The 15,188-nt window shown below is 41.5% G+C and overlaps 1 long non-coding RNA gene across 1 annotated transcript in view; it reads right to left on the reverse strand.

Moving 5' to 3' along the window:
* The window catches only part of LOC122222521, a 77,389-nt gene extending 76,987 nt beyond the window's left edge, over positions 1–402 (reverse strand). Inside the window, exon 1 of the long non-coding RNA XR_006203788.1 lies at positions 275–402. This is a non-coding gene — a long non-coding RNA (uncharacterized LOC122222521). The remainder of the gene's footprint in view (positions 1–274) is intronic.
* Positions 403–15,188: the final 14,786 nt, after the last annotated feature.

The following is a 15,188-nucleotide window of genomic DNA, read 5'->3' on the forward strand; positions in this document are numbered from 1 at the left end:
CTGTGACTTTCAGCTCCCAGGCCCACAGCCCCTTATGCTTGATCCTGGTCAGCCCAACCCTACCCTTTAAACATACAAGCTGCATTTCCTAACAGTGTTTAGCCTTTAGCTGACCACATTTAATCCAAAGAAGGAATTCTAAGCCCCTGGCTGCATGTACTTCAACAGCAGTGACCTTAGAGGCACCCAGGGCCCTATTTCCTGATAAATGCAATGAAAGCCTCAAAGTTTGGGCTAATAAAATCCTCACTAAAAACTCTCTCTCTGGCCTTACCTGAAGCATTGTGGAGTGGTTTTAAAGCCTTCTGCAAAGCCTTTCACAGAGCCATTTAGCTTAGCTAAAGGGATGGAGGTGGAAAGAGAACGGATTTCCATTCCAAACCATGGGAGAGCAGTATGGGAGAGAAGCCTCTATCAGCAATGAGAATTAGATTACTGGCTTCTCTGGTCAAGCACTAAAAATGGGGAGCAGACTGGGGTCAAGACTGTGCCCCTTGATAAAGTATGATAATCGCCACCATAAGCAAGAGGATCTTTCTCTAATTAAACTCTCTTTACAACCACAGGCCCCCACCCAGGGAGAAGCACCGCCCAGCCAAGAGCCCCAGGACCAAGTGAGTCACACAGCTGTGAGACATAGAATTGCAAAGGAAAGTAACAGCATGAATGGCAGCTTTGGCTCCTTGGAGAAAATCATGCTGTGAAATGCCTCCTGCTGGATAGGCCTGAGATGAGGTTGTAGTGGGTAGCCTGTGAGAGAAACACGTGCGCCCAAGGGCACTTCCAGAGATCCAGGGTCTGCTTCTCACAGCGTCAGCTTTGTGACAGTGTCCAAATCCTGAGGCGGTGTACGAAAGCGTCTGAAAGTACTAACACACAGTGTTACTGCAGGAATTAATGGGAGGGACCAAAAGAATATGAGCTTTCCCGGGAATGTGGACCAGGAAGGAAATCCAGAGGCCTGTGGTGCAGGCTCAGCATCTGCCAAGCCACGCCTTGGCCCAGAACCTGGCCGAGACTCCCTGGGACTGAACCAGACAGGGCAGGGGGCAGACAAGATTTGTCTTTGAACAGGGAAGAAGACAGGCTCAGAAGGAAACTGCACAAAGACACTGAGGGCAAGGGGCGTGGAGAGGGCAAAGTAAAGGCTGACAGGGCGATAGACTTCTTCCTAAGCAAGACTCCCAGCCCAGAAGATTCTTCCTTTTCTGTCAGAACACATTCTCTGGAATTGAATTTTTCCCAGGACCTTGTTCTCAGCCAGCAAGTTTTTCTGATCAGCTAACCTCAGTTAGCAGGTGGTAACGAGGATAACTTCTTCATGTTAGACATTTGCATATTAACAAGTCTTCCAGCATCAATGCCTGCACCAAAAACTGTGGTTCAAATGTTCAGAAGAGGAGAGAGAATTGGCACAGTCACCTCCTGTAACCAAAGCCCATGGGTTAGTGTCATACCTTTAGGTCACCTGGACGTGACTGAGCCCCATCATCTCTTCTTAGTAGCTAAATACCAGCAAACTTCATGGAATCTTGCAAATAAAGCTTTACAAGCTAGGAGTGAGTGAGAGGAGGTGCAGTTCAGAAGCAATGAAACTACCCCAATTGCTTAATGCAAGTCCTACCTTCCAAGTCGCACTTACTTGGAAAGCATGGAAACTCCCCCACAGACTCAAATCCAGCACAGGACTATAGGCCAGAGAGACAGAGTAAGGTACTCATAACCACTTCAACCCACCCCAGCTACAACAGAGCAGAAATTTGGCCAATGTATTCCAATGCTAATTTTAAACTCTGAGATTCTTTTTTTCTGAAATTATTCTTTATGATGCATATGCACCTATATTTTTTCCTATTTTTTTTTTTTTTTGATTGTGGAAAGATCAGCATTCTCTGTCTCTTGGTGGTTAACTTGTTAAGGAAGAAACATTTCCCTATAACACTTAATCAGAAACTAAAAACGTAGTGCTAAAACAAGAAAGTCAGAATACCCATCTTTGATTCAAAAAGATCTCAGCTGGAGCAGTGGTTGTATAAGGTACACTGAGGTATGTTTACCACTGAGGGAACGAAGCCAGAGTGAGGAAGTGGATGGATGGATGTATAGATGGATAGATGGAAAACAAACAATGAGGGCAAAAATAGACCCAGCAGCCCCAGCAGACTACATAGGATGTAGAGACAGGGAAAGGAGACAGGACAGAATATATCTTCCTACCATAAAGATTAATTCTTTTTTAATATCAAAATTACCTATAACTAAAGGATCTTTCTAAGTCTTTCCCATACTAAATGAGATCCTATCAAAGCAACATTGTTAAAAGACCGAGACCTAGTTTGATAACTATGATTTCCCTCTTCCCCTCTCACACCTTTAGAATATGTAGCAATCTGAGGCACCTGAGTGGCTCAGTTGGTTAACCATCCAACTCATGATTTCGGTTCAGGTCATGATCTCATGGTTCGTATGATCGAGCCCCGTGTCAGGCTCTGCACTAACAGTGTCAAGCCTGCTTGGGATTCTCTCTCTCCATCTCTTTGTGCCCCTCCTCCACTTATGCTCAAGCTCTCTCTCTCTCTCTCTCTCTCTCTCTCTTTCTCAAAAATAAATAAACGTTTTTAAGAAATAGAATATATAACAATTTTTCCATGGCCATTAATAAAAATCAACAAAACAAAAAGTCCATTCCTTTCTACTGAGTCTGAAGCACATCTGAGAGGCAGAAGAGAGTGAGAGAAAAGAGTATCATGGATGAAGAATCAGTGGGAGAAAAAAGGAAGGTGAAGGTGAGACACCTGTCTCATCTATGCAGACTCAAGATTCGTTAGATACCCCACAACTCAGTGGGAAAACGGGAGCACAGACCCAGGTCTCCTGAACACATACTCTTCAAAATACAGCACTAAATTATTCTGGAAAGAGAAATTGTTGCTAAATTGCATGTAGGTGAAAATGAAGATTCCCAAACTACATTCCTATGTAGTCTCTCCGCCACCATTTCTTTACCTGTTCTATCCAAACAGCATCTGTCAAATGTGGAAGTACAAACTGAAAACAGGAAAAATCAATTTAAAGACATATCTTTCTATAAGCTTACAATGAGCTTACAATGTTCAAAATTGGATTGAGCACTACCCACTTTCACCCAAAGTACTTGATTTCTTGTTCTGGGCCCTTCCACAAAATATGGTGCCCCATTAAGTCCTACGTTCCTAGGGTTTTTAAGATTGCTCCCTGTAGTGTCTTTCTTAGAGTATCTGAATAAATCATTTCTTCTCCATCTCTCATGCTTAGCAAGTTGAATATCTTATGACTAAACAAGAGAATCAACTTAGGAGTGGCTACACTTTACCAGCAAAACCCAAGTGTTTTTTAGTAGGGAAACTTGAGTTTGCCTTACAAGAGCGCCGCCTAGTGTCTATTTGTGGAATGGTAACAAATTTTTCTTTAATACCAAGAACCCACATAATTTTTGTTGCGGTACAGAAGAGAGGCAGTGCTAAAGCATAGAGTAGGCATATTTTTTGCAAATCAAATTATGTTCTTATTGATTTACGAGTATTTCAATTATGTGTTCACATTGAAATGTCCCTCCGAGGCATCATTAAGATCAGATCTTAAAATACAACAAAACTTTTAAAAGTACACATTTAGTAGAGAATTAGTTTCCATCAAAATACGGACATTAATTTTCAGTCATTAACACACTGTGCTTTAACTATCAGAGACAGTGGTAGTTGCTAAATAACAGTCTCTATTCCCTAGTGAAATATTTGTGGATTGTCCTGGGGGAAAAAAAGTATTTCTTATACAGTACATATGATAATAATGAATAATAATAATGACAGATATTTGTTGTACAGTTACTATGGGCTTGACATTGTGCTAAACACATCACCTACATTATTCCCACTTAACCCTCACTTAATATGTACAAAGCGCTTAAAGCACCACCCGGCACATAGTGAATGATATGTAAGTAATGTTAAATAAATGAACACCCCAATTATGCTGAAGAGATTATACTAGGATTCAGCCCAGGTGTAGTGGACCCAGAGGCTGCGTACCACACTGGATTGCCTCTCTATAAACAATTCCTGTAGTAGTCTGCCAGGGCTATGCTAACAAAGTACCACAGATCAGGTAGATGAACCAGCAGAAATTTAACTTCTCACAGTTCTGGAGGCTACAAGTCTGAGATCCAGGTGTTGGCAGGATTGATTTCTTCTGAGGCCTATTCCCACTGCTGCCCCAGCCAGCCTCCAACCTTTACACCTCTTCAAGAAAGACTCAGGCATAGCTTCCAGGCCTCCCAAATTCCAGGGACACACAACCAGACTCTCCCAAGAACCTTCTCCCACACTCTGCTCCAGTCCCTCAGGCCCTGAGTCTGTGGCTCAGTTGCTCGGTAAGCACCCAGTCATGCATGAGATGCTGGTCTCCAACCTGGGCCTTTCTAAGGGGTCCTCTTGGAGAAACCCCTCCCTTGATTTGGAACATATAGGAGATGAAACTTCATGGCATTATCTTATAATGCCTCACAAATCTATATAAAATAAAATACCTTATAAAATACCTCACAAATCTAACAAATCCTAGCTTTCTCTTATAAAAGTCATTGGGCAGGTCACTGGGTCAACCAATTTGGCCATCTTTTTTATAGCCATCGTCCTGGACTTAAGTTTCATTCAAGTCATTCAACCAGTTTTACCAAATCCAAACAGGAACACTGCACATATATGGTGGCAAACCACCACAGCCATACCTAGACATTCCTCATTAAAAAGGTAGCTGTATTTTTCTGCTCTATCTTCTCTCTCTGTGTCCCCCGTCTCAAAACTAAAACCAAAGGACAGTCATTCCCCCCTTTGTACTTGCTTTCTGCCCTTCACATTTTGGATGTGATTTATCTGTTAAGTAATCATGCCTCTTCATTCATATATTCTCTGGTCTACCTTAACCAGTGGGATTTTTTTCCCCTTTAAAGGAAGAATTTGATGACTGAGAACAGCTAAATGGAACTTACAGTTAAAGTTGGTAAATAATGTGGAGAATATAGCTTGTTAAAACTACATTTTTATCCAAAATGACTATAAAGCAACGAGACTGAATTTTGAAATGTACATGGCTTATAATACCAATTTGAAGGCAGACTAACAATTCCTGTTATGTTTTAGACAACAACTGCAATGGAATACATGTGTACTACCAATTCCATGGGGATCTCTTAAGAAGACAACAATTGCTTGGATACATAATTTCTAGAGAATGCATAACATCAGGGGTACAGGACATAAAATGAAGAAACCAGGGCTCTCAGCTTGCATCCCCAGCCCGCCCACAAAGTAACACCCTGTAAGCCCAGGAGGAGGCAAAACTTTTGGAACTATAAGACATATAGTAGAATCTTCAGAGCTACATGGAAATAACTGCATAGATTGTGAAATAATTTAAGCACTATAAATTTTTATTCAACACAGAAAATTAAAGCAAGGTCTATGAGTGCCATGAGCACCATGCTGAGGATTAAACTCCCATTCACAACCACTCCAAAATCATTTCTCCATCTACTTCTGAGTATTTTTTTTCAAAAATGCAAGTTTTGCCTTGCATATGTAAGCCATTTTTAAGATATATGTAAAGTGGCTGGAATAAGGAAAGTGTTCAAAAAATGGTAGCTGTTGTTATTAAGCTTCCTATCACCCATGCAGGGCTGGGATGAATTATTATCTCTGTTCTTAAGTAGAGAGAGACTATGTCTAAGATAACCAAATTACTAAATCCTAACAGTGGAGTTTCACAAATTTTACATATTTATATGTAATTTATTTTTATATTACAATTTGTATAGCATATTTACTTTAATTAATATATACTTATTTATATAACTTATTTATGATACATATTTATAATATAATACACATTTATAATATATTTAAATAAGTATAATATTTCATTATATGTGTGTTTTTATAATACAATTTTTATTTTATTGATGTATAATTAATATACAGTGTTATAGTAGTTTTGGGTGTACATGATTCATTCTGTTCTATCTGTTACTCAGAATTCTGTTACTCAGTGCTCATATCACAATAAGTGTACTCCTAATCCCCTTTATCTGTTTCACCCATCCCCCACTCACCTTCCCTCTGGCAACCACCAGTTTGTTCTCTGTACTTAAGTCTGCTTTTCTGTCTGTCCCTTTTTTTATTTATTTGTTCATTTATTCTGTTTCTTAAATTCCAAATAAGAGTGAAATCATAAGTTATTTGTCTTTCTCTGATTGACTTATTTCACTTAGCCTTATATCTTCTAGGCCCATCCATGTTGTTGTAAACGGCAAGATCTCATTCTTTTTTATGGCTGAGTAATATTCCATTGTGTGTGTGTGTGTGTGTGTGTGTGTGTGTGCGCGTGTGTGTGTGCGCGTGCGCACTACATCTTCTTTATTCATTAATCTATTCATGGACACTTGGGTTGCTTCCACATCTTGGCTATTACAAATGTATAATATATATTTTATATATCTTTATATTATACATAATTTTTAATTTATATAATAAATATGTTTTATAGTATATATTTATATTTTATATATTTATATTTTAAATATGTGTGATATTTATGTAATTTTTCTAATATATCATAATACATATTTATGTTATAGAATTGTTTTTAAAAATATAAATATATACATATATAATTTATATGTATAGATTATTTATAGATTTCTACAAATGTAATTCACTTGAAGCCAATCATTTATCCTAGAAATTCTCAAAATGCTAAAGGAGAAAAGAACTGGAAGTCCTGGTGCTCTTGGTAAAACATACAAAGGACTGAGGCAAACATGATAAAGGGTCCTCAGTTTCTGCCATGTCTTCTACCTTTGTCCTCTTTTCTATTTTTTTGGTAACTACTTCCCTGCCCCCCTGACACCAACTGGCCAATCAGCTACAAGGCTTATGAAAACTGTCCAGGTGTCCCCAGAAAAGACTGTTGTTATGGCTATCTGGACCTCAGAAGAACAACATCCAACTGCAAGTTTCAATTAACATCCAAAACCACTGCCTAAACCAAAACCATGCAGATGAAATAGCTTTCCCTACCCAAAGCCCTGACCCTGCTTAATGGAGGAATCACCCAGCCTGCAGGTGCACCCTGATGCACCCCAGCTGAGTAAAAGGCTTTCAGCTCTATTTGAGTCACCAAAATGCTTTTCTTTTGACACCGTGAAATGCATTTATTCTATCACACAGCTTAGAAACATTTGTATTAACAGGGAAAAAATGATTATGTTATATTATAGCAGGTGTATGCGATTTAGCAACACTACGACTGTCAGTGCCCGGGTCCACAGGAAAAATAACTCAACCAAAGCCAGATGAGCAGTTTCAGAGTCTCCCCACTAACATTCACCTGCTCCTTGGTCAGTCATTTGCTATGTGCTCAAGTGTGCCTGCAACAGTAGATGCCAATAATCTCTTCCTTTCACTTACGTATTTCACCCTTGTCTTTTTCCAGAGGTAAACCACCAGTGTTCCAAGCAGCACAGCCTGAGAACAGCTGACTCTCAATATGCCATTCCTAGCATCTTCACTGGTTACATTTCCCAGATGAAAACATCATCCAAGATGCAGCGAAGCAATGACCATAATTAACCCAAAAAGAATACACCTGGGTAGATGTAGCCATTTCCCCAGAAGACAATTACATCTGTCCTCTGAATAATGAATCCAGAGGTATCCAGAGGTATCCCAGAAATATAGCCTAGAGCAAGGGATTAAGTGACTTTCCTGAGATGGAGGTGAGATGGAGAATCCCTTGGCTCAGAAAAATGTAAGTGGGGATTAAGAACAAGAACTAACACAAGGCAAGAAGGGGAATGTATTTTATTACTAACTACATTTTTTGTTAATATACTGATAACCTTCCATGCCAGCAGTTCCTGTTTTAAAAAGGTAAATGAAGGGAAAATTCTGCATACAAAGAGCCAAATTAATGAACTCACGTTTAAATGCTAATTGGGTACAGGAAAGTTACCTCCTAGGTCCTTAGTGATTCCAAGTTTGGATCTAGCTACAGCTCTAACCCTTGTTCTGAATGTCAAAACTCTGCCTTGCTTGGTTTCGGCAGCCTAATTAAAGAAGCACCAGGAGAGTAAAACCAATAACCTTTGTTAAATTACACCATTTTCCCAAAACCTTATCAATAGCAAACAGCGTAGCCAAATCCCAGGGATGAGTTTAGGGGAAAACACATCCCCTGGGGCTTTCAACAAGCTATAACAAGCCTCAAGGAAAACTTCAAAGTCAAGCCAAACTTTCCTGATGCCCTACACAGACCAGCACCAAACCAACAGTTACTCTACTAAGCTCGAGCAAGAATCCTGAGGCCCATCTGAGGCTCCCTCCTACCTCCTGTGGCTTCTAGGTAGCTGGGTTCCAGGGGTACAAGGACCCTGAGAAAGGAATGCTTCTCTCCATTGTTGAGAGGTAAGAGGAACTTCAGTTAGGATGAGGTTTCTGTGAGCCTCTTTGTAAAGAAATAGTCAGTGCTCTGCCACTCCTGAGTCCAGAGCAGATCTGTCTGTCACACATAATACCTGTGGTGGGCTGAACTATGGTACCCAAAGAAACCAGCCTCTTATCCCTGGAACCTGTAAATGTCACCTTACCTGGCAAAGACTTTGCACATGCAATTCAGTCCAGGATCCTGAGATGGGAACATTATCCTGGATTATCCAAGTGGGCCCTAAACATAATCACAAGTACCCTTGTAAAAGAAAGGCAGAGGAAGATCTGACACAGACAGAAGAGGAGAAGATACCGTGACCACAGAAGTGGAAATCAGAGTGACACAGCCACAAGCCAACCAATGCCAGCTGCCACCAGAAGCTGGAAGAGAGAGCCTGTGAGGGGGGTTGCAGCCCACCAACACCCAGATTTCAGCCAAGTGATGCTGATTTCAGACTTCAGGCCTCCAGAACTGACAAAGAACTAAGTTCTGATGTTTTAAGCCACCAAATTTATGGTAATTTGTTATAGGGGCAGCATATAACAAGTACCCAAATTATCCAACAGGAGCTTTCTCAAATTAAACTTTCTGAAATTAAATTAAATTACCTAAAGATTATTTCAGGTTTGAAAAGTACCCTTCTTGGGCGCCTGGGTGGCTGAGTCAGTTAAGCGTCCGACTCTAGATTTTGGCTCAGGTCATGATCTTGCGGCTTTTGAGATCCAGCCCTGTGTCAGGCTCTGCACTGACAGAATGGAGCCTGCTTGGGATTCTCTGTCTCCCTCTCTCTGCCCTTCCCTTGCTCATGCCTGTACTCTTTCCCTCTCTCTCTCCATCTCAAAATAAATATATAAACTTCAAAAATATTTTTAAAAAGAAAAGTACACTTAATGAGCAACTACTATGTATCTACAAAAGGGAAAGACTGAGACCACATCCCTGACAAACACCCTGTACCCCCACTCACTCCTGTGTGTCCCCCAGGGAGTTTACACATGCATCTAGTCAGACAAGACTGGCCTAGGGAATCTGCCTATAATAGGATGCAACTTGTTTTTAACATGGAACCTCACTTTGTCTTCCTCTTTGCTACATTGACACAAAGTCATTCTGCCCACTCTGGGGGATAAAGCAAGCTTTCCAAGAATGGACTGCAAGCCTCTCTTCCCTTATTCTATGGCCTACAGCATTTGTAAAAGCTAAGACTTTCTGCCAGGAAAAGTAGACATTCTCTTTTGTGGTCTTAGAGTCTCTGCCTAGCTAGAAGAAAACTCCCGAGCCTGCCAGTAGCCCCACTCTGAAAGAAACTGGCCCAAGGGGTGGGATGGCAAACATTTTGCTATACTGGAAAAGAAGGCAGTGAATAAGGAAAAGGGTCATTCTCCTAGGAAGAGGAGAAGAAATCAGAAGGTGCAGATGGAGGGACCCGTGGGTGGCTCAGTCAGTTAAGCATCTGACTCTGGATTTTAGCTCAGGTCATGATCTCCAAGTTCATGAGATGGAGCCCCATGTCAAACTCCATGCTGTCAGTGCTTAGCCTGCTTCAGATTCTCCCTCTCCCTCTCTGTCTCTGCCCTTCCTCTGCTCTCCCTCACTCTCTTTCTCTTCTCTCTCTCTCTCTCTCTCTCTCTCAAAAAAAATAAATAAATAAATAAATAAACTTAAGGAAAAAAAAAAAAAAACAGAAGTTGCAGATGGAGACCAACCATCCTGCTTAGGAGTAAGTCCCCAGAGATGGCAAGACAGCATTATGAGAATGAACAGTGAACATTCCAATGATGACCCTGATGGACTTAACCCCATGGTACCTACTCCAACCCCAGTGAGGGGAGATGGCCATGAAAATGACTTGTTCAAACCTAGCACTTTTGATAGGAGGGAAGGAGTCAGGAAAGACCAAGAACATGGGGCACCACTAGGAGAGGCCCAAATGGACCTTGATTAGTACCAGGCAATGATCCTATTGGGTGTCAAAAAGGAACATGACAGCTAGGAGCTGTCAAAAAAAAAGAACCCTCAAAAAAAAAAGGTAAAGTTCTTACAATAAATGGCATCAAAGTCACCATTTTGCTTCCCTGCTCCAAAATTCTAGTAATGGAGGATATGTATGAGAAACTCCTTCCTGCTTATTTCAGGTTCGATATGGGAAGCCTTTTGTTATGGGCTAAATTTATCATCCCAAAAGAGATACATTGACGTCCTCAACCCCAAGTACCGACATGTGACCTTTTTTGGAAGTAGAGTCTTTTTTTTTAATGTTTATTCATTTTTTGAGAGAGAGTGAGACAGAGCACGAGCACGGGAGGGGCAGAGAGTGAGGGAGACACAGAATGTAAAGCAGGATCCAGGCTCCTAGCTGTCAGCACAAAGCCCGATATTGGGCTTAAACTCACAAACCATGAGATCTTGACCTGAGCCGAAGTCGGGCACTCAACCAACTGAGCCACCAGGCGCCCCAGAAGTAGAGTCTTTATAGAGGTAATCAAGTCAAAATGAGATCACAGGTGGGCTCTAATCCAATATGCCCAGTGTCCTTACAAAAGTGGGCATTTGGACACAGAGACTGACAACGTGCACACACACAGAGAGAATGCTGTGTGAAGACAGCAGAGTGGAGTGGTAGGTCTGCAAGCTGAGGAATGCCAAGGATTGTTTGGCAAACCAGCAGGAATCAGGAAGTGGTGAGGAAGATTCTCCCCTAGGGGTCTCAGAGGCATGACCCCGCCTATTCCTTGATTTCGGACTTCTAGACTCCAGAACTGTGAGACAATAAATGTCTGGTGTTTTAAGCTGCCCCGTCTGTTGTCATAACAGCCCTAGGAAACTAATACACCTTTCTTTTCCAGATGTGTAATATATGCCAAACTTCTTCTAAATATTCATTTTAGCTGCCACGCCATCATCCAGTGATTCCCACCCCACCCTGATGTAGTGGGGTGGGAATGTAGTCACATCCCTCCCTCAATGACTCAGGAAGGTAGTGGTAACCTTCAACACAGGCTATCGAGAACTTTCAAACTTTTTTTTTAATGAAAGCAAACTCAACCTGTCAATGAAGTGAAAAAGATGTTTCTCCCACATGCTTTTACTTTGATGAAATATTTATTTTAAACAACATTACCTTATTGCTGTTTGACAGGCCTCCCTTCAAACCTGGCTCCAGGAGGAAATAATCGACGCTGGATGCTCTGAAGACAACAAGCTGACAACAGTGCTTGATGTGACACTGTCTCCTGGGCGCCTCAGAAAAAGGTATCCCACATATTAGAAGTTTTAAATTCGTTTCTCATAAAACACACAGCCAATGCCAAAGACAAAGAACAAAAAAAATTTACTAAGCAAACAATTTTTTTCCTGATTTTCAAGGTCTTTTTAAATTTTTGCAAAATGGTTCAAAAAATAATTACATTAGGGGTATCTGGGTGGCTCAGTTGGTTAAGCATCTAACTTTGGCTCAGGTCGTGATCTCCCAGTTGGTGAGTTCAAGCCTCACATCGGGCTCTGTGCTGTCAGTGTGGAGCCTGCTTCAGATCCTCTATCCCCCTCTCTGTGCCCCTCCCCTGCTTGAGCTGTCTCTATCTCTCTTTCTCAAAAATAGATAAACATTTAAAAAATTGGGGCCCCTGGGTGGCTCAGTTGGTTAAGCGGCCGACTTCGGCTCAGGTCATGATCTCACGGTGGGTGAGTTCGATCCCCGCATCAGGCTCTGTGCTGACAGCTCAGAGCCTGGAGCCTGTTTCAGATTCTGTGTCTCCCTCTCTCTGACCCTCCCCCGTTCATACTCTGTCTCTCTCTGTCTCAAAAATAAATAAATGTTAAAAAAAAAATTTTTTTTAATAAAAAATAAATAAATAACAGGGACACCTGGGTGGCTCAGTTGGTTAAGCATCTGACTTCGGCTCAGGTCATGATCTTACAGCTTGTGAGCTCAAGCCCCGTGTGGGGCTCTGTGTTGACAGCTCAGAGCCTGGAGCCTGCTTTGGATTCTGTGTCTCCCTCTCTCTCTCTGTCCCTCCCCCACTCATGCTGTCCGTCTTTCTCTCTCTCTCTCTCTCAAGAATAAACATTTTTAAAGTAATAAATAAATAATTACATTAAAGATCAATAAGTATAAAATCATCAGCAAGTAAGAATACTCTGCTAGAGCGGCATCTGGGTGCCTCAGTCAGGTGAGCATCGGATTCTTGACTTCAGCTCAGGTCATGATTCTAGGGTCATGGGATCGAGCCCCACATCAGGCTCCACACTGAACTTGGAGAAAAGATGCTCAACATCACTAATCATCAGGGAAATGAAAATCAAAACCACAATGAGCTATTACCTTACACCTATCAGAATGGCTAGTATCAAAAAGACAAGAAATAACAAGTGTTGGCAAGGATGTGGAGAAAAGGGAACCCTCATGCACTGTTGCTGGGAAGACAAACTAGTGCAGCCACTGTGAAAAACAGTATGGAGATTCCTCAAAAATATTAAAAGTAGAAATACCATACAATCCAGTAATTCCACTACTGAGTATCTGCCCAAAGAAAACAAAAACACTAATTTAAAAGGATATATGCACCCCTATGTTTATTGCAGCATCATTTACAATAGCCAAGATATGGAAGCAACCTAAATATCTATCAATAGATGAATGGATAAAGATGTTAAATATATATATAAATTATTATATTATATAATATGATATATATTACATTATATATCATATATTACATGTTTTATATATTTATATTTTTTATATAATGTATTATAAGATCAACATGTTAACATATATATATAATACACTCACACAATGGAATATTACTTAGCCATAAAAAGGAACGAAACTTTGCCGTTAGCAAGAACATGATTGGACCTAGAGGGTATTACACTAAGTGAAATAAGTCAGACAGAGAAAGATAAATACCATATGATTTCACTCATGTGTGGAATCTAAAAAACAAAAGTAACAAACAAAAAGGAGAAACAAACCCATAAATAACAGAGAACAAACTGGTGGTTGCCAGGGGGAGAGGATGGGCAAAATGGGTGAAAGGGTGCGGGAGTCCAGGCTTCTAACTGTAGAACAAATCACAGGGATGAAAGACACAGAACAGAGAATACAGTCAGTGGAACTGTGATAGCATCTGTGGTGACAGAGGGTAACTACACCTGTGGCACAGCACAACATACAGAGATGTCCAATCACTATATTGTACATGTGAAACTAATGTAACATTGTGTGTCAACCGTACTTCAATAAAAAAATTTCCTCTCCCTGGGGTCCCCAGGTGGCTCAGTCGATGAAAGCGTCTGACTCTTGATTTCGGCTCAGGTCATGATCTCATGATTGATGAGCTCGAGCCCCACATTGGGATTCTCTCTTTGCCCTTCACTCCCCCAAAATAAATAAATAAACATTTTTAAAAATGTCCTCTCTGCGCATACAGTACACGGCTCCCTTGTAGCTATAAAAAAACAAACATCTAAGGCAATATTTTGTTAAAGTTTCCTCTTAAAGAGAGCTAGTCTACCTGTCCTCCAGACTTCACCTGGTCAGTCCCAGAAATGAAAGGCAAGGGTTAACAAAGCAGCACACCCAGGCAGAGTGAGCTCCAGCAAAGTCAGCTAGACCTGTGTCATCACCACCTTAACCTGACGTGGTCAGGCAGGACAGAGGAGAGTTAAGGGTGCAGGCGTTTTAGTTTACAACAATCATGGACTGTGGACAGAAGCAGAAAAAAGCCAAGCTGAAGCAAAGGAGAGTAATAGCATAGCCTGCCTTCCATTCACACACATGCACGATCACTCCTGCCACCTCCCCCATCACCAAAGAACCAAAGGATATACAATAATTGGTTTGCCCTTCGACCAGTGTCACAGTAGACCCCCCCTGCCCCTGGAGAGAGGCACTCTTTCCCCATTTTGTTCATCGCTGGCCATCAACTAATAGGTGAGTGCTGGGGAGCAAGGGGCAGTCCGTCCCCTCTGTATCTATTCGCAGCTGCCTATCCCATTTGCCTTCTTGGCTGGGTGTAATCCAAGTCACCTAATCTATTTCTTCTTGCTCTTTGTTCCACATTCTTCTGATTTTCCCCTCATTTTCTCCCATATTGTTCTTGCGCCTTGAAGAAGTGTTGAGGAAGAGAAAGAGGACTTTGAGGAAAGGATGGTGGAGAGAAGAGTAGAGATTTACAGGGTTGGAGTTAGCCTATTCCTATTTTCTGGTTTATTTTCCCATTGCCACAGACCTTGCCCTGGGGGTGAGTATCTCCTTACGCCCGAGAATTTAAGGCTTATGGGATGTAGTAGTAGAGAACAAGCTGGCTAGTGTGGACATGTAGAATCAGCCATCCAAGCCACCTTCCTGGCAAATGTGTGCCTTTTTGCTCCAGACTGGCCCACCTTCAGTCTCTCCACTGTGTTCGCTGCTTCACTAGTGGGACCAAGACAGGATTCTTTTAAGGTTGACACTAGATGGGTGCATGTGTTTGGGGAGAGAAGGTGTTGAAGTTAACCCGGGAAAACTGAGGCCCCCACCTAATTCAAAAACAATGAAATAGCGCTCATTAAGACAGCAATAACAAGGCACTGGCACCCCAGAAAGAGAGGAGCAGACCCCCACTTTACGTGTGAGGACATCAAGGCTTCCCACCCAGGCCTCCAGACTTCCGGAGTGCTCATCT

Source organism: Panthera leo, chromosome B3 (assembly GCF_018350215.1).
Source record: "Panthera leo isolate Ple1 chromosome B3, P.leo_Ple1_pat1.1, whole genome shotgun sequence".
In the NCBI taxonomy this organism is placed as follows: domain Eukaryota; kingdom Metazoa; phylum Chordata; class Mammalia; order Carnivora; family Felidae; genus Panthera; species Panthera leo.